General features: G+C 40.4%; 1 protein-coding gene across 3 annotated transcripts in view; it reads left to right on the plus strand.

The window, feature by feature from the left end:
- Positions 1–3,596: 3,596 nt before the first annotated feature.
- Positions 3,597–27,102, plus strand: part of PTER (phosphotriesterase related) — a 73,699-nt gene continuing 50,193 nt past the window's right edge. For 2 of the 3 annotated variants that reach the window (XM_058669296.1, XM_058669294.1), the window contains exons 1-2: positions 3,597–3,698; positions 5,240–5,359. The gene's annotated coding sequence lies outside the window, so the exon portion shown is untranslated. The remainder of the gene's footprint in view (positions 3,699–5,239; positions 5,360–27,102) is intronic. The other variant, XM_058669295.1, reaches the window with a different exon arrangement.

Genomic DNA, 27,102 nt, shown 5'->3' on the forward strand with positions numbered 1-27,102 from the left:
AAAACCTGATTCCTTTCTGAAGTTTAACCCAGTGAGGGACTTTGGATGTTTGGTTTTGATTTCACTCTTTTTGCCAATTTAGTGTTTCTGAGTATAGGGACTGTCAAAATCAAAGACTCTACAAAAATGAAAAGCAAGTACTGCAGAAATGAGAGTGCATTTAAACTAAACCCTTAACTGGAAGATTGATTTGGAAACCTTTACTTCTTTAATAACATGGTCCTGAGATTTGCTATTTCATCACAGACAACATGACAATGCACTGATAGTCCAGGTTTCAAAAATATATTACCAAGTGAAGCTTCTCCAGTAGGAAAGACTTAAAAGTGAAGTGAGGGGAGGGAGGACAGCACTGTGGCACAGCAGGTAAAGCCACCACCTGCATCACGGCATCCCAGAGGGGTGCCAGTTTTAATCCCAGTTTCTCTGCTTCCAATCTAGCTGTTTGCTACTGTGCCTGAAAAAGCAGTGTATGATCGATCACTCCAGAGTTTGGGTCCCTGTACTCACCTGAGAGATCAGAAGGAAAATCCAAACTCCTACTTTAGCCTGGCAAAGCTCTGTCCTTTGCAGCCTTTTAGGAGTGAATATCAGTCCCCATCTCTCTGTGTAGCTGCTTTTCAAATAAATCTTGAGAGAGAGAGAGAGAGAGAGAGAGAGAGAGAGAGAGAGAAGAAGAAGAAGAAGAAGAAGAAGAAGAAGAAGAAGAAGAAGAAGAAGAAAGAATGCTAAAGGTGCAATAATTTAAAAAATATTTTGGGTGATGGATACCAAAGCATAGTAGGCTAAGCTTCCTCCTACAGCACTGGCATCCCACATGGGTGCCAGCTCAGCCTCTGCTGCTCCACTCCCGATCCAGCTCCCTGTTACGGCCTGGGAAAGCAGGAGAGGTTGTGCCTTTGGATCAGTGCAGCTCTGGCTATTGTGGCCATTTGGGTTGTGAACCAAGGGACGGAAGATTCCCTCTGTCTATCCTTCTTTCTGTAACTTTGTCCTTCAAATAAAAATAAAATAAATCTTTCTTGAAAAAATTAGTTATGTACAAACTTGATGCCACATTATTCTTTTGGACATCAGAGTATCATCAAAGAGCCATTGTATCCTTCCTCTCTGTTTATTCCCTGGACTAGATTTTGAGACTGGTACTGAAGAAATTCTTATTTATTTTTTAAAGTACAATAGCATTTGATGCTCAGCTAAGTCGTCTGCACCATGAGAAGTAATTCCCTTACATAGCCCAGTACTATGTGTGTAAAAGTTTAGACACCATAGTATACTGTGTTTATATGATCCTCCATCCCATTGTTTGAACATAACTATTAACAACAGTCTGATAAAGTTCACAAAATAAGTCTCTTGCATAGCGATTTTTAATTTCTTGGTAGTTTCTCTTCTTTTAAAGAGAAATAAACCTAGCATCATTTCCCTGGGACACTATCTTTGGAAGGAGCAAAGCATAGAAATAAGAGCCTGCCTATAAAATCCATCACAAATCTTGCTCAATGGGTTTAATGTGGGCAGTGGAGAATTTAGTAACTTCCATAAAGAAAAACTGAAGTCGTTTTTTTATCATGAACCTTGTGTATAATTCCACATCTGGCAGCATGGACTACTAAAATTCATAACATTATAAATAATGCACTTTTAGACCTCTCTTCAACAACCATGAGCAGGGACTCATATATGACTTCCAGGTTGCAGCACAAGCAACAGAAGTGGAAGCCAGAACTGAAACCACTCTTCAAACCTCCCTTAATCCACCTATCCATTATACACCTTTGCTATGAACCCGTCATTTCTCATAATAGCTCACCCAGTACTCATGCTTCTGTGTTCCTTCACCTCTGCATTCATCTTATCCTATTGCTCCCTAATGTTTGGACTTCCCCGTTCCAAAGATGTACCCAGATGCCCCTGTTATTAATCATTGTTCTACTCAGTACTCTTCCCCACCTACTGTTTATCAACCTTCTTTCAGTAACATCTCATATTTCACCCACCTTCAAAAACAAAAATAAAATCAACAAGAAAAGAATTCTGTCTCCTGTTTTTCCTCACTTCCTAGCCTCCTTTTACCCAATTACTCCATTCTTTTATTTATTTATTTGAAAGGCAGAGCAACAAAGGAATGGAAGACCAGAGAGAGAGAGAGATTTTAAATCCAATGGATCACTGTCCAAATGGCTGTAATGTCCAGGGCTGGGCCAGGCTGAGGACAGAAGCCAGGAGCTCCATCCAGGTATCCCACATGGCTTCCAAAGCACGTCTAGGCCATTATTTGCTTTCCTGGGTGCATTAACAGGAAGCTAGATTGGAAGCAGAGTAGCAGCATTTAAACTGCCAATCGTATATGGGATACCAGTGTCTGCACAATCTTGACCTCCACCCGCAACGTTTCCCACTCTTTATTAGAAGCTGTTGTACAATGATTCGTGTCAACCAAACTGGGTTCCAACATCAGTCTTTAACAAGATATCATCTCTAAGCCTGACAGATCCTACTATGTATAGGCTACTGTAAAAATTTAACAAGATAACAGATAACTGAGTCTAGTGTGTGGCCCAGTGGGTTGAGTGGTCAACTGCAATGCCAACATCTCATTTTAAGAGTGCTGGTTTGAGTCCTAGTGGCCCCACTTCCAATCCAGTCCCCTGATAATGCACCCAAGAAAACATGACCCACGTGCTTAAACCCCTGCCATTATTATGGGAAACCCAAAAGGAGTTCTTGGATCTTGGCTTCAGCTTGGCTCAGTCATTGCAGGCATTTGGCATCTGAACCAGTGGATGGAAGATCTCTTTCTCTCTCCATCCCACTCTCTGTGTAATCGCCTTTCAAATAAATAATAACAAAGATAACAAATACCCAATTACTAAGCAGACTTAGCCTTCATAAGCATCATTTATTATTATTACTATTATTATTATCTCTATTTGGAAATAGCACCCATAGGTTCTTTCTTCGAGTGTTCATCCTCTCTGTGAAAATGCAGGATAAAACTAGACAATGACGTATTTACTGGCACTACTGTTTATGGTAGTCATGTTTTGCAAGCAGACTGACACGCACTCACTAAGCCTGCTGCAGTGGCGTAAAGTGCCTGGAGCAGTGAAGTCCTCTACAGATGAGGCAGCACAAGCCCCAAGGCATGAAACATAAAGGGCAAGTCCTGTGCATTCATGGTGGGGATCCAGGCCATATTGTGACACCAAACGGCCAGTGCACCAACTGATGTATCGTCCTTTGGAGAATTACAAAAGGACTCCAGCATTCTAGGAGATTCTCCGGGCACCTGGAATTGAGAAAATGCCCCAAAATGGAGATCCTGTGCCCTAATCTTATCCCTCATTCTTCTGAGTCATTCCAATTAGAGTGCGATGAGAAGCCTGCACTTTCAGGATACTCAAGAATGTCCAAACAGACTCTGCGGAGAATGGGGGTCCCAGCTCCTTGCCGCTGCCCAGAACCTGCAGCTTCAAGCGAGAGGCTTGCCCAGGAGCAAGCTTCGCTGATGGCTGGCGAGAACCCAAACTCGGCCTTGAAGGCGGGCGTGGCCGAGGACGGGGTGGGGCGTGGCCTGGCCTGTAACCGGGGGCGGAGACGAGACCCGAGGGGGAAGGTGAAGTGGGAAGCGACAGGGGAGACTGTAAGAAACTTTTCCTTGCCGAAGGGTGCCAGGGCGACGGCGGCACGCGGCGGTGAGCGGAGGACAGGAGGGCCAGGACCTGAGCGGAGGCAGGAACTGTGGGCCGGGTGGGAAGGGTGGGACCCGGCGCCTGGAGGCGCCCGCCGCCGAGCTGAGCGCGCCAAGGCCTGCCCCGGGCAAGGGCCGTGCCAGGGGCCTGCGCTGGGGCCCTGTGCGCCTTGCCGCGGAGGCTGCAAAGACAGAACCCGCAGGCCCAGAAGCTGTACTGGGCTCTGTCAAACCTAAAGTCTAAAGTCCTGTCAGGCTCGATTTGGAAGCTAGGGGCCCCGGGCGGAGGTGGGGAGGCGAGGGCCGGGCACGCGCGGCCACTAGCCTGGCTCCAGGGGAGAGCGGGGTGGGTGGGGGCACCTGTTCCTGCTCTTTTCCCGCACCCCGTGTGCTCTGAACCTCTGATGCCTAATTCAGGGCCTCGACCTTGTCCTTTATTCCAACACTTAACCAGGTGTTAGGTGATAGTGGTAAGGGTGGCATAAGAGCAAACATGAGTTCGTACCTCTTTCAGTCGTCTGTGTAGTGGGGAATACCCACAGGCTTTTATTTTTGCCCTGAAGGATCCTCACACACATTGTCACAGGGAATGAAGGTCTGCAAGGAAGAAGAGAGCGAAGACTCTGCCATCTTCCCGACCTGTTAAGTCTTACATGGGCCCTAAAGGTGTACAGCCTTTGTTCTATCAGCTTGATCTAATTCCAAAGGTCACCAGGCATGCTGCTAAGAAAAACCCAGCTGGCACCTTGCTGACTGCTAATAGCAAGCCAGTAACTTAAGTTTTGAACATCAAAGTGGTAAAGTGGGACCCAGCTTTGGCAATTCTGTTTCATTGGTGGAGGCTGTTGTGGCTTTGATGTTAAGATGCTACCAAGATAATGTAATTTAGATTCCCAGATCAAAATAGCCACACATCTTCTTTGTGTTCCTTGATTTCAGAAAGTTAAGAGGCAACTCTGTGTGTGTGTGTGTGTGTGTGTGTGTGTGTGTGTCTGATTCCAGAGGCTGTGGACTGGCTTCTTGGCTCAGCATCACACTTAACTACCTCACAACTCTGCCCCTTGTTCACCAGGGATGTCACAGAGATGGATGCATTAAAGACCTCTGGACCTGTTATTACAGTTCTAGTCCCAGCTGTGTGTCTGTACAAGTTGCTTATCTGGGCACAAAATGGTCTTTACTTGATCTAATAATGTATGGATTTATGCAATTCATTGAATTTGTAAATAGCTTATGACACCATCTTACCACTTGATCTTTTTGGTCAAATTTAGTCCTGACATGATCAACTGGTCAGGAAGGGCCTGTGCTACTCAATGAAGAGAATGCACAGTTTGTACCTCATTACACACCACGGTTACAACAAAGGGCAGGACAAATGAGGATACCTGTCTCTTGGGATTTATGTTATGATCAGAAGGAACCAATAAACAAACAACAAGTAGCTGCCTCTTGGACACAGTGGTTAAGACACCACTCAGGACATCTAAGAGTACCCGGAGTGGGTTTTGAGTCCTGGCTTCACTCATGATTGTATCTTTCTAGGTGCATGTAACCGGGAAAGCAGCAGATAACATCTCAAGTTGTTGGGTCCCTGACACCGTGTGGAGACCTGGATTGAGTTCCTGGATCCTCATTTCACTGGGGTACTCCAGGGCAGAGGAGGTATGAAAGAACTTGGTACATTCTAGAAACTGCTGGAGGGCTTTATGGCTAAATGATAGGATCAAGATGAAGTTGGAAGGCAAATGCAGCAGGGTTATCAGGGCTTTGTGCAACCTTGTAGGAGTCTATATTGTTTTTAACAAAATATCAATAGGAAGTCACTGAAGGGTGTGAGGCAGGGGGAGTGATATGAGGTGACTATTAAGCCCAAACATGTGATGGCATAGATAAGGATATTGGCAGTAGAAGCAGAGAATGTGGTGTTCAGATGTCCCTTTACCAGTGGGGTCTTTCTAATCACCTTATTTAAAATAATATTCCTTGGGGGAGGGTGTTGTGATGCAGTGGGTTGTGCTGCCTCCTGGCATGACTGCGTGCTGTATAAGAGCGCCTGGGATTGAAGCATGCCTCCACTTCTGATCCAACTTCCTACTAATGTGCCTGAGAGGCAGCAGATGGTGCTCAAATGCTTGGGTCCTTGCCATTCACATGAGAGACGTGAATGAAATGGAGGTATGGGCTTCTGGTTCTGGCTTGACCTACTCTTGGCTTTTGGGGAGTGCACCAAAGGTTGAAAGGTCTCATGCTGTCTGCATCACTATGGCTTTTAATACATAATTAATTCTTTTAAAAAAATATCAGGACAGTATCTGCTATGTGTCATGTACTGTAGCAAATCGCCTTACATGCAATACTCTGTGTGTGGTTATCACCACACAGTAGTTTTTTAATAAACAAGCAAGCGTTGCAGCACCTCGTGCACCTGTCCTCCTGCTCACTTTATGTTTTCTCTGGATTGCTTATTCCCATGTGATATTCTATATATTTTACGTGCAAACTGGTCTATTTGGCAGTCTCTAGTTATGATGTATATGACCTCTGGAAATGTGTAAGAACACCCAGGGATGGAATGTAAATAAAGAAAGGAAGAGATCCTTAAACCCAGGCCCAGGAAACCCAACACTGAGAGGGCAATGCAGGAGGGTTGCAGGGAAGGGAGCTAATGAGGTAGGAGGCCACATTGGGCAGAGTGCCATGGAAGGTAAAACATACCTTGAACTTGGCTAAAGTAAAAAACAGTTTGGAGTATCTATAGTTAGATTTTGAGCCTGAAAGGAACAGAGAACAAGAGAACATGTCTTGTGTAGATAGAACATTTCTGGTTATGACAAGTCAGAGTGTGCTCGGGCGCTCGGTGCTTTCCTGGTCTGGGGCTTGGCCAGGGGCTCCCTCTGGATCCAGTGAAGTTGAGAATGCAATTCAAGAATTTCAGAGACTCCTCTTCCAGTTCAGTTTGAAAACAAATGCTGAACATGGGAGGAGCTTGGAACGTGTCCACCCTCACTACCATATGCTTTCAAGTGTTACTACATGAACAGGCTCTCTCTTCAGGCATCCTAAATATCCCAGAAAATCATACAGGATTGGTGCTGAGAATTCTTAACGAAGCTGTATTCTGCTCTTTATCCATGGACTGAAATGATTGTGAATTTTTTTTTTTTTTGTACACCAAATGTGGCCTCATTCTGTTTGCTTTCACTGCTTTTACTGGTATATTTTCAATGGTCCAGGTTTTTCCTCTTAAGATTTTTATAACAAAAGTCTTCTCATCCATAAACATCCTCCCTCACTTTTAAAACAAAAAGAAAGAAAATACCTGGTCCCACCTGGCCACCTGGCATAAACGTACCCTGTGGTGAAGAGTGTGTGTTTCTTGCAAGCTATATCCTCTCTGGTATCCCCGCCTGTTCAGTGTAAGAGTCATGAGGTTTATACACACTTCTGTCCCATTTCCAATAAGAGCAACCATGTGACTTGTTTGACCAATGAAATAAGGTAACATATGTCACTCTCGGTAAAAGTTTTAAGAGCCAGTGAAAGATCGGTCACTGTCTACCTCTGCCATAGTGACCATCAGGTAGTGGCGGCTGTGGCTGAGTGCCTTGGAGTGAGGACAATGAGTAGAGCCTTGTGCCACTCGTGTTACACGTGTGTGCTGAGCTGGAAATGGACCCTGAGTGTGGTGATGTGTTACGGCAGTATAACCTAGCTGAGCCTGCCTGACATATTCAAGTGAGGTCTGAGCCACAATGTGTCCCAGGATTTCTGCCTCTAGTTTATCCAGATGTCTCGAGAGCCTTGGGGAAGGTGTTGTGCCAGGTTTGTCTTATTGTTAGCCAGCGCCAGGAGGCTGTTCAGTATTTGCTGGGGATATTGCCAAGCCATCACTTCAGGTGGGAGCTGCTCAAAGGGCAGCTTTGTTTGCTTGTGACCAGCAAAGCAGACAGTGGGAAGGTGTCTTTCCCTGCACAATTTGCTTACCTAAGAGGCAGTTTGCTAAGGATTTTATCTTTTCATAGCAAGAGTTGGTGGGGGTGGGGTGGGGGGTAGGAGTGCACTGCTCAGGATGTAGGAAGGGGGCGTGGGAGGGCCCTTCAAGCTCCAGCAGCATATATCTTCACGTGTGATGTGACTCGGTTGGTTTCTTGCAGCGTTACTTCATTACAGCAGTGTTCTGTTCCATTCTGAGTACAATGTTGCAGGTGTTCTGGTCCTTCTGAGCATGATGGAGCAGGGTAAATTCCAAGAAGATTTGCTGAAAAATAGGCTCTGCTAAGTAGATTGTCTGCCCGTGTTCCCACGCCTTCTCTCTTGGTTACATTAAGGCTAATGCTCCTCTTACAGGTGGAGAAATGATGGTACCCGTTTTCAGTACTGCTCTAGGCAACCTCATGATTTTAATCAAAGGCGGCAAAAATGGCATTTAGATGTTCGATTATATTCTATAAGAGCAGCCCACATTAAAGTGTAAAATACTTACAGAGTTGGTGCCTACCTGGAAGGGGTAATATTTAGGGCTGTCATTTATATTGAAAAATACTATATATGTGTGTTATATGTATTTAATTTTCAGTAAACTTGCAAGTACTCTAATACATAGGAATCTTCATAGATAAGATGTAAAGAGACATGTTTCCCAAATGTAGCTATCAATGAATTCATTTCAGACATTATTTTGTTAGTAACAAACATTTGAAATGATTCCTCTGTTCTTAATCACTGACTAATTTTTTTTTTTTTTTTGTACAGCTTCAAACAGTAGTTTAAATCTGATTCCCTGGCTGTCTTATTTGGGGTGTAACAGTGTCAGACCTAGATTTTGCTGCAAATGTCCCGGAGGCGACATGTTCACTCTTTTGCTCTGACTTAACAGAAGCGAAGCAGGGAGTATTCTGCTTCGGGCAGAGCCGTGCGGCATTCTTCGCCTTGTCGGCTATAAATCCACTCTCCCCAGAGGTTAGCAATCAAAGTTCTCCCCCTTCTCGCACCCAGACGAGTGATATGATGATGATAAATTGGTTGGACATGACTGCCCCAAGCACTCATGTGATGAATTACATTGTTCAGGGCACGACCAAAGATTGTCTATTGTCATCCTGCCATACTGAGTATTGGCAATATACATAAATAGCTTTCTGCCAATTCTGACCTCGGCTTTGCATATTAAACTCTCTGTTTCTGTAGGTCAAGGTTGTGAGTTTGTATTCATCTCTGATTCCCCTTGAATTCATCTAGTCCACATTTTGGATTTTCTGTTCTGTGTTCATTTAAAAAAAATGTGCAGGGTGTGTTAAGTTGCGTATACTAAAAACATTATCTTTCTTCACAAAAACTGTTAAAATAGTAATTATTAGCCCTTTTCACTAAATTCTGAGTAATAATAGCTTATCTTGTGGTGCTTCATTGGATAATTATTTGGTGTCTAGAAAGCACTTTGCAGAACATATTGGTAAGTTCTGCTGTTAATTTAGTGCTTTTTGTGTCTATAATATCCTCAATATTAGTGTTTATCACAAGCCATTCTTGATATTGTGTACCATTTTCAAAGTTTTATGTGTGTTGATTTTTAAATATTTTCAAGATTTTGAAAAATTCAAATTTATCTCATTCTTACACCTTCACAAACTGAGGGTGTCAACCCCAGAAATTCATTTTCTCATGCTTCCGATGGCTAGAAGCCTGAGATGTGCAAGCTTGGTTTCTTCTAAGAACTGCCGGCTTGCTTTGTGGGGCCCCTCTTTTCCTCCCTGGGGCTCCCTTCTGTGCCTGCCTGTGCATCATTCTTTCCGTTTTCTTTTGCTGTGTTATTTGTAAAAGGTGAACAAATGCCATGCATTGCATATATACAGATTTAAGAGCAGAATGGTGCTTCCCACTCCATCATCCTTCCTGCCCACACTCTCCCTCCTACTTCCATTCTCATTTTTATTATTTTTTTAATTTTTATGATGACATACTTTTAACTTCTTTATTGTTATTCAGGACACCAGTCCTATTGGATTAGGGCTTCCCTCGATGACCACATTTGAATTTCTGTACCCCTCTGTTCACAGTATAGCATTGTGAGGTGCTGAGGGTTAGGGCCGCACCATATGACTCCTCATGGATGGGGCCACACAGCTCTTCCCATAGTGCAGACTTGCAGTACTAGGGGACTCTGCAGATACCAGTTTGGGGGAGATTATGTTATTTTGATTTTGTTTACCAAGTCTGAGCTGCCAGAAGATGAATGCAGATCAGCTCAGGAACATGATTTGAGGAACATTTTATACTTGTGAATTAAAACATGGGAATGACTAGTTACAGACTGAAGCAACATCATTCAAATGAATTGGATAAAATGCATTAAGTAGTTAAAGCATGTGCATAATCAATCTATAATATTTGACATAACAACTTGCACATGTTTCCAGCCAGAATTTTCTCTCTGAATTAAAACGTTTGCTATGATTCCTCCATGTACTTAACGCCATCAAAAAGAGCAAAAAAAAAAAAAAGAGGTAAATGTTTGATATTAGTGATGGTGACATTAGATTTGGGGCGTGTACGCCTTATCAGAGTCCCTGGGTTTTGGTCCTACTGCCAATCCTGCTAAGGCTCACTGGGGCTGGTGGTAGGTGATGTGACGGCTCCAGTACTTCATCCCTGCCACCCACAGTGGAGACCCAGACTGAGTTATCAGCTCTTGGCTGCAGTCTGGCCTAGCCCTGGCCATGGAGGGGATTTGGCAAGCGAACTATCAAATAGATCTCATTTCATCTATATATCCATCTGTTTGCCTTGCAGCCTTTCAATTTTTATTTAATAAAAGGACAAAATGATTCAAGTAAGTTGTGGTCCTGTCTCAGCTCTTTTTCCTTTACCTGCTGCTCAAGTAGCTTCAGTGTCCTGTATGTTATTGTTTCCATATCAACTGAAAATGTCTAAGAATGAATGCAAAAGAATCCCTGAAGAGAGATGTGAGCCTGAGAAGCTGGAAAATCTCTGACATTTAAAGTGAAAAATGGGAAATTGGACAGCATAAAAGAGTGTGATTTGTCCATTGTTGGTGCACGTCTACCATGTAGATTCTGGAAAGCCTGCTTATGGCCCTTCAGAAAAGAATAATGTTTTTTTTTCCTAATCCTTAAATAAAATCTTTTGTAGCAAATTGATAGGCAGGAATCTTCAGAGGACTGTTATGTTGATATGTAAGTGTACGTTTGTAATATTTGGGGGCAAATGGGAGTTTTAAAGAGGTTGGGAGACATTGCTCCCTTTAAAAATTGTCTTATTGTTGAAGCTGAGTGAGAGATATGTGTATGTATTCACTATACAATTTCTCTACATTTGTGAAATTTTGAGTATTTCCCTTTACAAAGTTTAAAGAAAAGGATACTTTAAAGAAGAAATGAAACATGATGTTAGAAAATACATGATTCCATCAAAAACTATTATTGAACCCTTTGCTAAGATTGGCCATAGAGGGTTTTTCCTGGTATTGGCCCAGCTGATATCATGTATGCTTTTATTACTGTCTGGCATGTGGCATGTCTATTACTCCCAGGAGTCCAACCTTTCTGGCGTTCAAGTCTTGCAGGCTTTAAGGCAGCAGCTTCTCCTGTGCAGTCTTTGACTTCAGAGACTGTCCATCTGCCATTGCACAAATCCACCAAACACAGAAATTCAGGAAGAAGCCGCTTGCCCTTGATGCACCACAGCTGCTTAGTGCCTTCTGATCAATACTACAGAAATGGCCTGTGCTAATGCAGGAGGGCTCCGATGGCTGACAGTGGGCAAGAAGAGCTGTCCAACAAGCGTGCTTTAGAGGAGGGATGCTTTGAAGCCTGACTTGACCGTTGCTACCACTGCCTTATGACGTTCTGCTGGCCTCCACACTTAGGGCTGGAAACGACCATAAGCTGAACTGGAAGGCCCACGATTCCGTGTGATGTCCTAGGGTTGACGGAGTCTCTTTGGCTTTTGTGCTGCTTTGAGCTTGCCCCGTTTTCATTCAGTAAAGTGCACCTTCAAGGGTGTTCCTCTTTTTCCTGGGTAACTTGCTGTTTTCCATCAGATCGGTGTGTGAATTGTAAAGAATGTAACATTCCAAGTACTGACAACACCAAGGCTTTGACTTTGCAGCCACGTTTGTTCTGGGACCTGTCCAGGGAGGGCCACGCTTTGGTAGATAGTGTCGTGAAAACCCTTTTTGAGGGCGTTTTTCATTCCTCCTAGGCTGTGCCTTTTCACTTTCTGTCCATCAGGATATTTGAGCAGACTGGGAGTCTCAAGTGTAAAAGGAGAGTCTTGAGAAGTCTTGTTTCTTTCATTTTATTTAATTGTTAAAATTGTAATACATAAAACACAATTTGTATTAGGAAAAGTTCTTTGATGTTTGCTGCTTCTTAGTCTTGCTGTGATGAAGTTAAAAAAGATTAGCATAGAAATTCTTTTTTGGATAAAATATTTTAAGTGAAATGTTCATAATGCATTATGTAGTGATGCTAAAGTTTTTGTGAATTAATTTCTACTTCTTTTTTATTTATGTGTTAGTAACACTTTAGCCAAAATAAGTTTGCATTAATTATTCTCAGAAAAAATTATGTGGTAACTTTGCAACATTTACATTAAGGAGGGTTTCTTATATGTTGTTTCTATTAAAAAAAGATGGATTAAGTTTCAGTCTATATGTCCTCGTAAGCTTTTTAAGTAGCTGTATGATATCTGACCATAATGTCTTCATCCATATTCTTTGTAATAGACATCATACTTACATTTTTAAACCAGCATCATTTAAAGCCATGTCAACAGTTACAGAAGTAATTTTTTTTTTAAAAAAAAAAGGTCTTGGTGTTAAGATTGGATACTTCAGCATTCTATGTCTAATCAGAAATCAAGATTGTATTTCTGATGAGTCTAGGGGAATATTATCCACAGGAAAAGAGTTCGTTCCTTAACAGATGAAAGAAAATGAATGCATTAGAAAACAGTGCAAGGATGTTGGAATGCCCTTTAATTTTTACCAGCTCAGGATAATATTCATCAATTCCTGTCAAACTTGATTTATTCTCATATCAAGAGTGGTTGTTAGGTGGAGTAATCCACCGTGGGGGTGGGGGGAGGGTTTGGGGAGGGGTGGGGGGAATTCCAGTGCATAAAAACAAATGTGTCACATTATGCAATGAAATTAATAATAATAAAAAATTGCACAAAAAAAAGAAAGGATATAAATATAAACATAAAAAGGTGAATTGAGGTAGAAATTTGGAGCAACAAATAGGACACTAGATAAGAATCCTACAACCAGATCTGGCAATGCCACGCTGTTAGTTAAGGAATGCAGGCTGGAATCCCAGCTACCCGCTTCCAAACCAGCTCTCTGCTACAGTTCCTTGGAACAAGCAGATGATGGTTTGGGAATGTGAGTCCCTGTTGTACAAGACTTAGACCGTCATGAAATTCTTGGCTCCTGATGTCTGGATTCTGGCTTTAGCATCCAAAGCCTTGGGTGTTGCATTCATTTTATGGAGTGAACTAAAAGATGCAATATATCCCTGTCTCTCTTTCAAAATAAGTGAGTAAATAAATCATCAAAATAAAGAAGAAAAATGTAAAAAAAAAAAAAAGAGTGGTTGTTGTATCTATGTACTACCTTTTTACTAATTACTTAACATTTTCTTTAAAGTAAATCACTCTTTTGACTTTAACCTCATCCTAAGAAATAATAATGCCCATGAAATCACAAGTTTGTGCTTCTAAAACTTTTCTTTTTTAAAACACGCTGAAATAAAAAAATATATTTAGAAGCATTTTAAAAGCCTTTATGTCATCTAAAACCAATTTGAACTACCAAGAGGTTATAAATCACACTTTTCAGAAAATGACAAAACTCAAGCAGACTATGCACAATTTTTAAATTAATTTCATCAGCTACTATAGAATAATTCTTTTTTGCTTAAATTGATGCAAAGTGTCAGAATAGTTTCTGCAACTGTGCTGTGATAATTAAGAACTGTAGATATTGCATATATACCCTATGTTTGTTCTTGCATGTGTATATACACCCTATATTTGTACTTATATATGTATTCATGTGAACATATAATCAGGCATATGGACAGTGAATCATTGTAGCTGTTACTTAGGAAATAGCCAACAGTTTCCAGTTGCTTAGGCAATCATTGATTTAAGAACTAATACAACTTCTATTGTTGTATACCTGTGCCTCTGTTTTCTTCTTATTCTCAGGCATTAGGGAGAAACACTGTATAAACAGTGATAATAAAATAATTAGCAATCTGGAACTTCAGGTTTGGGGAGTACTATTATTTCATTCATCTGTTAGTAAGAATCTGTTATTTATGGTAAAGTAAATGCTGTATTGTGGTTTGCATAATGGAACATCAGAAAAATAATTTTTACAAAGAGAAGTACCAATATGTTTCACATTCTGTGCATAAAAATATTCTGTCTGATTTTCTAATGTACCTATTGGTATATGCGCATTTACTCTCTATTTCTCAAAAATTAAAGTATTGGGAAAGCTACTGCAGAAGCCAGTTAACACCCCTCTACATGAAATCATAGAGCTTGTATGTGGAAGGACTATTTCAAAACTGATGTAATCTTTCTTCATGCATATAGAACCAAAGAAACCAAAGCTGAAGAACATTCTTTATTTCTTGTTTCATTCACAAGTGCCTTAACATGTTTGTGGTACATCCATGATTTTCTTTTATGTAATGCAAACTATACCTGCATCCATGTGCTTCTGTGCTATTGTGAGGCAATACATGTTGCCTGTTCCCTTCCTTCACCTGCAAGTGACATGGGGTCACCTCCAGATCTGTTCTCCAAATCATCGTCTATGGTAGTTCTTCAGAAAGTTCTTTGGAAGATGGTTAAAATAGAGATAAGTCAGCATAATGAAGTCCCCCTCCACATCAACCCTGTAAGAAAACTGACTTACAAATTATTCCAGAGGGAAAAAAAATCAATAAGACCTTAAGCTGAGATTTGGGGATTTTTTAAAAAAGGTTTAATTAATTAGTTAATTAAGTTGAAAGACATACAGAGAAAGAGAGAGATCTTCCATCTGCTGGTTCACTTCCAAAATAGCTGCTGAAACAGGCCAAGAGCCAGGGACTTCATCTTGGTTTCCTACATGGGTGCAGAGACCCAAGTAATTGGGCCATCTTTCACTGCCTTCCAATGCACAAGAGCAGGAAACCGGATCAGAAAAAGTGCAGCTAGGGCTGAAACAGCCGAAACAGCTGATCATGTGTGGAATGCTGACTTTGCACCCAGCAGCTTAACCATTCTGCCATGTCAGTCTACGTTATTATTATTTTTTTGACAGCCTTCAAGTGACAAGTTCAGATGGAAACAAATGGGTGATGTCATGGAAGATGCGCTGTTGCAAATAGATCTTTCTCTGAACACTCATCTTGATGTTGGTTGGCTGTCTTCCATGACAGCAGTAGCTCTTTTATCTCTAGGTATTTCAGGGGACATCTTCAATGGAAAGTCCACAGCTTCATGTTAGTCTGTTTTTCTCCATGCATTTATTGAGTCCCAATTGCTTCTGTTCAAAATAAACCTTAGGCTCATGTGGTCATTTTCGAGTGGCATTTTCTGATCTCTCACAGTGAGTTCAAATAGGTCTTATGAGTACTGGACACTAAACAAATAGACAACTATTTTAACAACATATTGTAAATGGACTTGGTGGAAATTTGTTGCTGATGTCAGCACTGACTTCAAGGTTGCTTTCTTCCGTCATATGGAAGGAAAGTTTACAGATCGCTTTGTTCAATGGCTTTGTTTTATTCATGAGGAAGGTGGGATCTGTAGCATAACCAATTGTCCAAAGATACAATTGTTGTGTATCAACTATGCTTGTAATATGTATACAGTTGGTAAAGCTCAAACTTTTCTTCTTCTTATAACATGTTCAGAAGAGCATTATGTTGACCTGTATGTATCCATTTTTCCATTTAACATATGATTAACAATTTTGATGGCACACAAAGGTTTACAGGTAGTGATGACTATTGTTAATAAAAATTGACCTCTTGAATTTGGCTAATGGCTAAGGCTAACCTAATGACTCAGGAATTTCTGTTGGGTGAAACTGAAGACAACCTATATTTTTTTCCTTTTTGAAAATTTTGTTCTTATTTATTTGAAAGTGACAGGAACAGAGATCTTCCATTTCCTGGTTTATTCTCTAAATTCACGCAGGACTGAGGCTGGGTCAGGTGAAAGCCAGGAGTTTGGAACAATATACATGTCTTCTGTGTGGCTAACAGGGACTCTACTATGGGAGCTTTACAACTACTGTCCCCTAGATATGTTGACAGAAAGCTGGATTTAAAGCACAGGTGGGACTTGATCCCGGACACTCAGATATGGGTGTGAGCATCCCACATATCCCTATAGGAGTGTGCAAGTGGGGTTTAACAACCAGTACCATGATGCCCACCCTTCTAATATTTTTCTAAGTGGTTAAATATTTTCACCACAATAAACATACTGTTGTTCCGGCAAAGAGATGTGGATTTAAACATTCCAAGTTCCTGATTTTAATCTGACTATACATAATAACACAGCAAATAATAAAAAGGATTATCAAATATAATAAAAGTATATTTTGATATTAACATAACAAAAAGTGCATGGGAGGAGTTACTGTAAAGAATAAGCTGAGAAGTTGAGAGAGTAACTTTATGTGATGGTGCAACAAGAATTCAAAGAACTGGATAGCAAGTTCCACAGAGGCTTTGCCTATGAGGTTTAAAATACCTGTGAAGAGAAAGGCAGCCAATTTTGCTTATGTAACAGGTTTATGTTGCTCCAGAGTTTGTTGGTAGAGGTAGCTTTGAGCATTTACAGAGCATATCTTCATCCTTTCTGGCTTCCAAGTTAGAAAATATTATTATGTCTTTTCAGAAACTGAGCCACATAGTCGTTTTGAAGTCTCCTAGGCACCTATGCGCCAAGAAATGGAAAGTCAGCGACCATTACCCCTTCCAAATATTGTTCTTTGCCATAACCAAAGAGACAAGCAATCTTCAATAATACAGGAGTTGCCAGTGGTTCATTCTTCTGCTGTTAGTGTTACCAGAGAAGGTGTGCTTCCTATCTGTCTCCTGTGCTTTTGGTCCCACAGCAGCCCTGAAAGCTGTGCATTCTTTTCAGGCAAGTTAATTTATTCATCCATCCACAAACATTCATAGAGTGCCTTCCCTGGGTTGGCCATGAAGACAAACACCAACTGTAACATTGCTCTCACTTAAACATGAAGTGGAGAGAATTCCATAAGGGTTAGGATAATCTATTTTCAATTTCCCTGGAGTGTCCAAGATGAATACTGGAAGAGGAAAGGCCCCTCAAATGATCACTATATCCTGCCAGTCTCTGCCGTGTGTGCCATTTGTCATTGACACTTGATAATCATTTTTACACCACGGGTTTATCTATGGAAACAATGCAAAGAGGCTGCTGGAGGGCTGGGCAGTGCTTTTCTAAGCAGGATTTCTCTCCTCTGTACCCTACCTGCTCTGATGTTTCAGAACAGCTCTGCTCATTCTTCCCTTGGCAGTAAAGGATGAGGTGTAACTGCCTTTCTCTGCTCTGAAAGCAGTGGACACACCTGCACAAAAGAGGTTTCCTGCCTTGTAATGAGTTCTTGCTCCTTTGGGTGTATGGTGGAGTCCCTGTGGCTTTGGTGGCCTTTCTGCCTCCAGATATGCCAGCCAGATTGTTTCCAACCCTCAGAAGGTGCATTCCACTTCTGCCACACCGGGGCCTTTACTTTGTTTAACCCTCTAGTTAATTGTTAAACATTTACTCGTGAAGAAAACCTTGTTTGGTTTTCTGACCAGTGTGCAGTGCTAGTTACGTCACAGTTCTTTGTTTCTCATTAGAAACATTAGTCTTGTGTTTGTCTGTGTACTGTACGTCGTTTGTTGTGAACTGATGAAAATGCAAACTCCTTGGAGACAGGATCATGTCTGATTTTTGTTTCTGTACCACAGAGGGTCTGACCCAGTCTTACTGTGCTGTGAGTCCTAGCAGAACAAAGAAGAAAAACCAAAAGTAAAAAATAGTCTTGTGAAAGGACATACATTCAACTCAGGGATGTATGGTGACTTCATTGCCAAATGCAGGACCTTTCAGAGTAGTGAAATGCCTTGTCACTGTGTACTATTGTGGGGGTTTTTTTTATGTTCTTGTATCACAATGATTTGGTTCCATCGCAATTCATCTTATTTGGTAATGTAGTGACAATGAGATGATTTCTCTGGAGAATCTATGCTAATACTATTAAAATGCTCTTACAATGTCAAAATGATTGCAGTGGAAGAATGTGGGGACTTTGCTTATGTGATTATGATATTTATAGTGATGGGTGATTACCATAGGAAACTTCTAATTCAACCCTGCAGGGACTTGCATTATGAAGCCATTATAACACGAGATTATAATGACACAATAACTTGGATGCACATTCGTGATGCGAAAACCAAAAGCTAATTTGAATGCAAGTAGTATTTCCATTAAATTGTAATTAAACACTGAAAGCGATGCTTGTTTAAATTTGAGAGGAAGACATAGAGTCCTGAATTGAACACTGTGGGTAAGGAATGCTTGCCGAGTAAGACCTTAGAAATGGTTAGACACTGTTTGCAGCTCTGCCTTGTGGTGTTTATGGGGTGTGAAAGCCCATACTGCAGTGGTTTCCCCAGATTCTCTTCCTTATGCTCTTTCTCTGTTGCCCTCAAAAGTAACTAAAAACATTATCAAGACACAAAAAGCCCAGATCGATTTCCCATTCCTGTAACAACCACTAACTAATACTTCCACCACTCTTGCTTCATTTTTTGAAGTGAGCATAATAGCACTTCGCTCCCTCAATATTGGACCAAAGAAAGTTCTTTTTCTCCAAGAAGAGCAACCAGTTTTGAGTATACCAGAGAATTAATCCATGTTCAAAATGCAGACAAAACAGGTAAGCACAAAGGAGGGAAAGATTTTTAATGACTAAAAAAAATTAAATTAACATCTCTAGTTATTTTCTTTCAGACTATTTTATATATAGTAATATACATTTTCCCTCGAAACAATTGCATTCCATGAGAATTTTAAACTGACTTATTGCTTCTCCCCAACTCTTCCAGTTGCAAGATCTGTTTCTTTTTTTTTTTTTTTTTTGTTAAGATTTAGTTAGTTTTATTACGAAGTCAGGTATGCAGAGAGGAGAGACAGAGAGGAAGATCTTCCATCCGATGATTCACTCCCCAAGTGAGCTGCAACGGGCCGGTGTTGTGCTGATCCAAAGCCGGGAACCCGGAACCTCTTCCGGGTCTCTCACGTGGGTGCAGGGTCCCAAATCTTTGGGCCATCTTCCAATGCTTTCCCAGGCCACAAGCAGGCAGCTGGATAGGAAGTGGAGCTGCCGGGATTAGAACCGGCGCCCATATGGGATCCCAGGGCATTCAAGGCGAGGACTTTAGCCACTAGGCCACACCGCCGGGCCAAGATCTGTTTCTTATCTAAGAGAACCAAGTGGATAAGTTTTGGGTTGTTTTTCAAGGTCAGTTCAAGCTAGACAATTGTGCATTTCTCCTGGGAAATTGTATTTTACTATTAGGGACTAGTATTTCGCAAGGTTTCTGTGTTGCACGTATTAGTTACAGGATGGATCCAATTCTCGTGGTATAGAAATCAATGATGCCTTTGAGAAGTCATAGAGTTTAATTTGTCTTCAACAGATAAGTATCACATGACTTAGGTGAGCATAATGATAGATTATGAAAAACTGGGAAAATTTAAGAGCAATGGAACTTGTTAGCTATGCCCCAGTATTTGCTTGTGCAGGTGTTGTAAAGACACATGGCAGCTCTTTCAAACTTCCTCCTAATTATGACTCAAAATACTTATTGCTTCTTGGCTTAAATATAGTTGAGATGGACTTTGGTTATTAAGTATTTAGTTTGCATTCAGATATGCTGTATGCTTTAGGGTTATTTTTATTACCAGTTCTTGCAACAACCAAATTAAGTAGGTAAGCTTAAATTACTAGAGTTCTTATGTTTATAATTGGGAGAAGGAAAGCACAATACAATTAAGTGCTTTAGTTCATGTCACGCAGTAGAATTAGAATGAAATTTTCTGCTTCCGGCTTATTGTCTTTTTTTTAGGTCACTAATTGATGTTGCTGTTTGAATAGTGTTTTTGTATTAATGTGAATAAGATAACTGTTAATCGTAAATACCTATGTGGCTTAATTAAAAGGGTATAGGACAGAGAAGTTGACCTAATGTAGGCTATCTGATTTTCAGAAATTCCAGGATTCCCATTTAGCATCTAAAACTGAAGTTGTGCAATTAGTTGGTCTCCACAGACCTTTCCAGCCCCCAAATTATGAGATCAAAGGATGCTTCAGTGTTCTCATTATATATATAATGCATTTTTAATATTTGATAAGCTAATATTTTACTTACTTTAAAAGCATTAGTCTAAATTCAAAAGAATGTATTACTTGAATGGTTTTAGAATGTGAAATGTTTTAGCTGCACACTTGTAAAGACTTAAAATGTCATTTTATTTTGAAAATTTAAAAGCATGGAAGTCATATAGATCTAACTCAAAGGGACATAAAATTATAATCCTTTGATATATTGGTAGTTTGGTTAAAATACAGTTAAAAACTACAATGAGAGAATACTTATGTTTGCAAAACAGTTTTTTGAATTTTTTTTACACTTTACTAAAAGGCTGAGAAGCAATGCTGAACATAATTTAAAGTTGAATTTTTTAAAAGATTTATTTATTTTTATTGCAATGTCAGATTTACAGAGAGGAGAGACACAGAGACATCTTCCATCCGCTGGCTCACTCCCCAAGTACCACAATGGCTAGAGATGAGTCAATCTGAAGCCAGGAGCCTGGTACTTCTTTCAATGCTCCCATATGGATGCAAGGTCCCAAGGCTCTGGGTGGTCCTCTACTGCTTTCCCAAACCACAAGCAGGGAGCTGGATGGGAAGTGGAGCAACCAGGATATGAACCGGTGCCCATATGGGATCCTGGCATGTGCAAGGCAAGGACTTTAGCCACTAGGCTACTGTGCCAGGCCATAAACATTTTAAATATTTTTAAAGTTATTTGATAGAGTGGCAGAAAGAGAAAGAGAAATATCTTGCATCCATTGCTTCACTGCCCAAATGGCCTCAATGACTTGGGGCTGGTCCGGAATGAAACCAAGAACCTGATGCTCCACCCAAATTTCCTGCCTGAGTGGCAGGAGCCCAAGCACCTGAGCCATCTAACTCTGCCTTTGCAGGCGCAGTGGCAGGGATCTGGGTGCTAAACATAGCAGCTGTGAATTTTAAACAGGGGCTCCAAATGGAATTCAGGCATGGTTGGTGGTCCCTTAGTTCACTGTACCACACACCTGCCCCCCACCATCATTTTAGGAGATTTTTTTTGTGAATTCTTGAGAAGCAAGTGAAAACAATAACTAAAGTACCAAAAGTAAAGTGTAGTGCTAGATAAGCCTTTCTAAGTGTTTTAGTGCATTCCAATCTGTAGGCAAAATAGACAAGCAATTGTCTTCCCCTTTATTTGAAATGCATGAATGTATATACACGTATTTAATTATATATATGTATATACACATATATGGATAATTCACATATAAGCATACATATGTTTAATTCAAATATAATGGATTAATTTATTTAAATTTTTCTTATTCAATGAGACACCTTTCCTAATTTTTGAGGCCTTTTACATTAAATGCAAGCCTTTCCCAAAAAGAAATCTCCGTGTCGGGGAATCACGCTTTCTTAGGATTAGATAAATTCGTTCTTGACTTCTTTCCCCAGTGTATTGGTAAAATCTCCCTCTAAAGCATTTTTTTTCTTAACACTGAAAGATCAAAAATTTTTGGCAACTTTCTTCTTTTGTATTCTTATTTTATGAATATGAATTAGGAATATTCATATACAAAATGAATAAAGCTTTACGCATGTCCTGAATCCTTATAGCAACTTTTCAATCAAAAATTGCCCAAGGATTTCAATGTTTGTATCTCCGTTTTTTAAGACTTTAATGTTATGACATTATTATCTAAAGTACCAATTCACATTTTTTGTGATTATTCCAAACTGTGGTCTCTGTTTTTCTGGAAATCATGATTTTGTTTCCTGGGATATATGATGTTGAGCTGAGAGGGTAATATCATAATCTGGGAAGAAGTTAGAGCTCTTTAATTTCCTACGTGAGAAATGGAGTTGGTTTATAAATGAAGTCATGTATGAGAGATGCACGTGGGTTTGATTTTCAGAATCTGGCCTTTGAACGTATGCATTATTGAAAGGGTAGAAGCAAGACACAGGATTTGTTTAGTTTCCTTGTCTGTGTCAGTGTGTTTTCCACTGCAATAACAAAATAGCCAAAGCCAGTGTTTATAAGGAATAATGCTGCGGTCTGTGCCGTGCGTGTGGAGGACACGAAGGTGTGAAGAGAACTGTTCCATTGCAGGCAAGGCCACAAGGAATTCCCCACTGCATGACAGGGCCCGATGGATGTTTCTACAACCACCTCAAGGCTGTTCCACCTCCCTTTCCATGGACACCAGACCACCCTGCTGAGAATTCTATAATCTGTTGAGGCATTATTTGCTGATGAGTAGGTTTTTACGATCAATGTGAGCTTGAAAGTTGATGTTGCTGATAATGCCTTGCAAAAAGGCCTTTACTATTCATGCTGCCTCAGTTGCTCACATTGACCGTATGCTAACCAAGGATGTTAAGTCCCTGGATGTAATAGGGATCTATGTTTAGGGTTCTTCTTTCCTTGATCTTTAAGTCCCTCCTTCTGTGATGCATTTCCTCCCTTGATTCAAGATTAAGTTGTAAAATGAGGATTGTAGTAGGAATGTGTTACTGATTGATATGCACCATCTATTGAGAACTTCCTGACCACAGAGTCAAGATGGATAACATCCTGCTTTAAGGTGAAATAACGGCAGAATCATCCTGGGAAACACCCACTTGACCATGATGCAAAAAGTCTGTGCCAGGATTTAACTGCTTCTGTATAAATAAAGGGGATAGCTTTCTTGCATTGTCCATTATGATCATGAAAATCGTAGTGGTCCATTTCTTTTCTTTTTACGCCTATTCCATGCACCCTTCACGAATTCTGAGCTCGGCTGGAGCTGGACTCTGACAGAATAGAGATTTCTTTTACTCACAGTTTTGGAGGTTCCAGAGCAATGGCACTGGTGAGGGCCTGTGGCCCTGAGAGCCAAGGGGCCCTGTCAGTTGCTAGATGGCACCATGAAGCATGTAAGTGAGGGAGAGGCCTGATGACAAGATGGGGCAGTGGCTGAGGACAGGCCAGGCTTGTTAGAATTTCAGTGGAATTTCAATCAGTTCCTTCTTAGCATTGCCTCCAGTGACCCAATCACCTTGCATTAATGTTCACCTCATGTAGGTTTCACAGTTTTCACCACACTGACTCACCACACTGACAACTCTTGGGGCACACACTCAAGTCATATGCAAATAATAGCATAGCCTTTTCCATTTTTCCCATCCTAAAATCTGTACTGTGTCTTTAACATAATCGATCCTGCTGCTACCTAACAATACCTCCTTAGGGTCAGTGTATGCTGTTGTATTGGTAAGCATGGCGGTCAAGTTCCCAATAAACACTTAATCCAAGCCAAGAGCTTATGCTTCATGGTAAATTGGAATTCTTGTCCTGTGTTCTTTCATTTAAAAAGAAGAAGTGGTGTACATTTTCTTAGGCACACAATTTAGGTGTTCAGTGTTATATGTTGGGCAATTCTTGAAAGAGAAACCTCAAACATCATGGTGGTTTTACTATTTTTAAAGGTCCCCCAAGGGAAGCATTATAGAGCATCCTGTTTTTAGTGAAAATGAAATATAGCTCATTATCTTAGTGATGATGAATAATAGCCTCACTTCCTCACTGGAGAAATGGGAACAATAATACAATAATAATATAAGTAGTTTTCATCTCAAAGTACATCCTATAGTGCAGGCTTCTACTGTTGGATACTTCTTGATGACTCACCTCCGTTGATCCCTTGCCTACTTCTCCAGGACATAAGAAATTTAATTAAAGCATATATAGTGTCTTAAGGTCTTCAGAGAAGCACACAGTGTTGTTATTGTAGAAAACACCTTTGATATGCCATAATCTCTTGAACAGAATGAAACCAACAATATAGAGAAGGCTGGTGCTTCGATACAGTTACAGTTATATTAAGACACATCAATAGAATGTTATTTTAAAATAGATTTATTTATTTTTATTTGAAAAGAAGACTTACAGAGAGAAGGAGAGACAGAGATTTTCAGTCCACTGATTCACTCGCCAAGTGACTGCAAATGAAGGTAGGTGAACTGATCTGAAGCCAGGAGTCAGCAACTTCAACCAGGTCTGCCATGCAAGTGCAGGGTCCCAAGGACATGGCCATCCTGCACTGCTTTTCCAGGCCACAAGCAGGAATCTGAATTGGAAATAGAGCAGCCAGAATAGAAACTGGTGCCTGTATGGGATACTGGCACCTGTAGGTATAGTAGCCTGTGATTACTATTGTAGGTTTGAGGGTTCAAAATTTAGTTACTGGGAACTTTGCAATTGTTTAAGTATATAAATTTAATTTTTTCTTGTTACGTTAAATAACGCATTTTAAAAGCCAAGTAAGCATTGAAATCATGCTTTTTATTAGTCAACTTTTCAGGCTTACAAATTTTGTTTTTAAACAATAGTCATGACAAAAATTTTTGTAAATCAAAGGAGGAAAAAGAGAGTGCTCCTTCAGATTTTCCTTTTCTCTGAAATGTAGACCTTCTCCTAATGACATCTCCTGGTCTCCAGAAATGACATTCAACATATCCTCCACACTGCCTATTTAATTCTCATCCTAATACAGATCTCATTCCCTGTTTATCTCTATAGATCAGAAATGGACCCGATATATGATCCATACAGGCTAATTACAAATCCTGAAACATGGCCATTGTTGCTTGTGCAATCAGAATGTCTCAGGGACAATCCACCTCCACCAGGAAGCTTTCCCATTTGCCCCAGAGTCAGTGACTATTGTCCAAGCCCTCTACATACTGCACTCTGCTTTGTTTAATATGTGTTCCATCAATATCATTTAAAATTCTATCTCTCATTGAATACTCACTCAGTGCCATGCACCCTGTTAGGGGCTCTCAGTTTCCATCGGGGTGGAATTGAGGGTACACCTGACAGCACAGAATGACTGTTCATTGGTTGAAAAGACACTTAGTAAACTTACACTTCTCGCCAGTCACTCAGAGTTGGCACCTGCTGCTCTAAGGGTGGGAATAGAATTGAAGTGGATAAATAAGCTAATTACAAATAGAGCCCCTGTTAGCATCCAGCATGCCTCCAGGGTTTCTCATACAGTTGACTAGGTAGACAGCAGATTATTTCAGAAGTCAGCAGAGAGAGACAACTAGAGCAAGAATCAAACTAGAAAAGACACAGATCTTTTTCTGCACAACTGTTATTTTTTGTTATTCACTTAAAAGGCAGACTGATAGAAAAAGAGATCTTCATCCACTAATTCACTCCCTAAAAGGCCAGAATTGGGCCAGCTCAAAGCCAGGAACCTGAAACGCCATCCAGGTCTCCTACAAGGATGCCAAGTGCATAGGTCCTCAGGACATACTCTTGCTTTCTTGGACTCATTAGCAGGGAGCTGAATCAGAAGCAGAGCAGCTGGACTCAAGCTTGTACTCCAAAATGAGACACCAGTATTGGAATCAGTGACTTACCCCAGTGTATCACAATGGTGGTCCCATACTGCCATAATTTAGACCTTGTTTTCTGCATGAAACAAGCTAGATCTGAGCATCTGAGAACACGTACACAACAGTAATTTTTTAAACTCTAACCTAGCTAAGGAGGGTAGCAAGAATCAAAACTTCTAAGAGACTACAATATAATCTTTGAAACAAAGGACCTGGGAAATTTGTGGGAAGTATCTTCTAAATACATAGTCATTTGTCCAACTGACTCAAAAGGCTTCCTAATCCACAGATGATTTATTTCATAATTAAATGGCCTTAAAAATAAATTAGGATAGGTGGTTCATGTGTTCACACCACCAACCTAAGACCAACATGCAGTTGTACTCCTTGTTCAAGACAACACTATAGCCTTGAATTGCCTGCAGAAATATTTGTAAAATATTCATAGTTTTCTAATTTATTGTTGACTTCTACTGATTAACATAGGAAGTGCCCTGGAAGATGAAATCACTTTTTGGATGTGCTCCAAAGTCTTACTCTTATTTAGGAAAATTTTTGGAAAAGGCCTGAGTGTGTTGCTGTATCTTTCTGTGTTAAGTATGGAGAAATATGCTAAAAATAAATTTTTACTGTTTTCTGAGATCATGGAATGTGAAATATAGGAAATTCCTCCAAGAAAAGAAGAAAAAACATAGTTTTAAAATCCATAGCTTTTGGAAAAATATCTCCCCTGTGTTTTGATCATTTCTAGAGGCTCTGTTTTAGGGGTATAATGTGATATTCCATAAAAGGGCTGTGCTGTGTCTCAGAATGATCTGTAGTCAGAAATACATTACATAAATATTCTAGGAAAGTTTAGCCTTTCTAACAACCACTAACTTTGACAGCACACTTGTGGTGTGTGTGTGTGTGTGTGTGTGTGGTTTCTTTTTTTCACTTGGTCCTAATTCTACTTCTATTAATAATTTTCTTCTTCCTGCTTTAATATGTGCTTACATATTTCATCATATGCTTCCTTTGTATAAATGACTACAAATCAGTTGTAGAATAAGGCTAATTTTAAATACCTGTGTGTGTGTGTCAAGTACCGCAAAGACTGAAGACTTGCCCTCAAGAAGCTTCAAGTCGAATGGTGAAGCTTAAAACATTAAAACACATTTCCAAGATGAAACTGGGTTCTATGAGGACACCTGAAATTGTAGTCTTACCCAGATGACTTGAACTATAAAAGAAATATTAAGAAAGGCTCTTAATTAGAATTGATGTTCCAGTTCTGTGCTGCAGGTCAAGTAGACAGTAGGCAGGATCAGAAAAACATGAGTAGAGCAGGCATGGGTTGAGTTTGATAGCTGAGACTAAATGTAGACATCCATCCAGTAACTTCAAGACAGTGAGAACTTGCGTTCCAGCGAAGCCAGGCAGCTCAGTGGGGCAAGAGCACAGAGGGTTTCTGCAGAGGGAGGACTGAAAGAGACAGGTTCATGTCTGTTTCAGAAAGTACCTTGTGCAGAGGCTTGGGAAGGTAGATAAGAAGGCCTGGAGAGTGCCTAGAAGAGTTTATTGATAATCCGTTGTGAGATGATGTTGG

This window comes from Ochotona princeps, chromosome 10 (genome assembly GCF_030435755.1).
Source record: "Ochotona princeps isolate mOchPri1 chromosome 10, mOchPri1.hap1, whole genome shotgun sequence".
In the NCBI taxonomy this organism is placed as follows: domain Eukaryota; kingdom Metazoa; phylum Chordata; class Mammalia; order Lagomorpha; family Ochotonidae; genus Ochotona; species Ochotona princeps.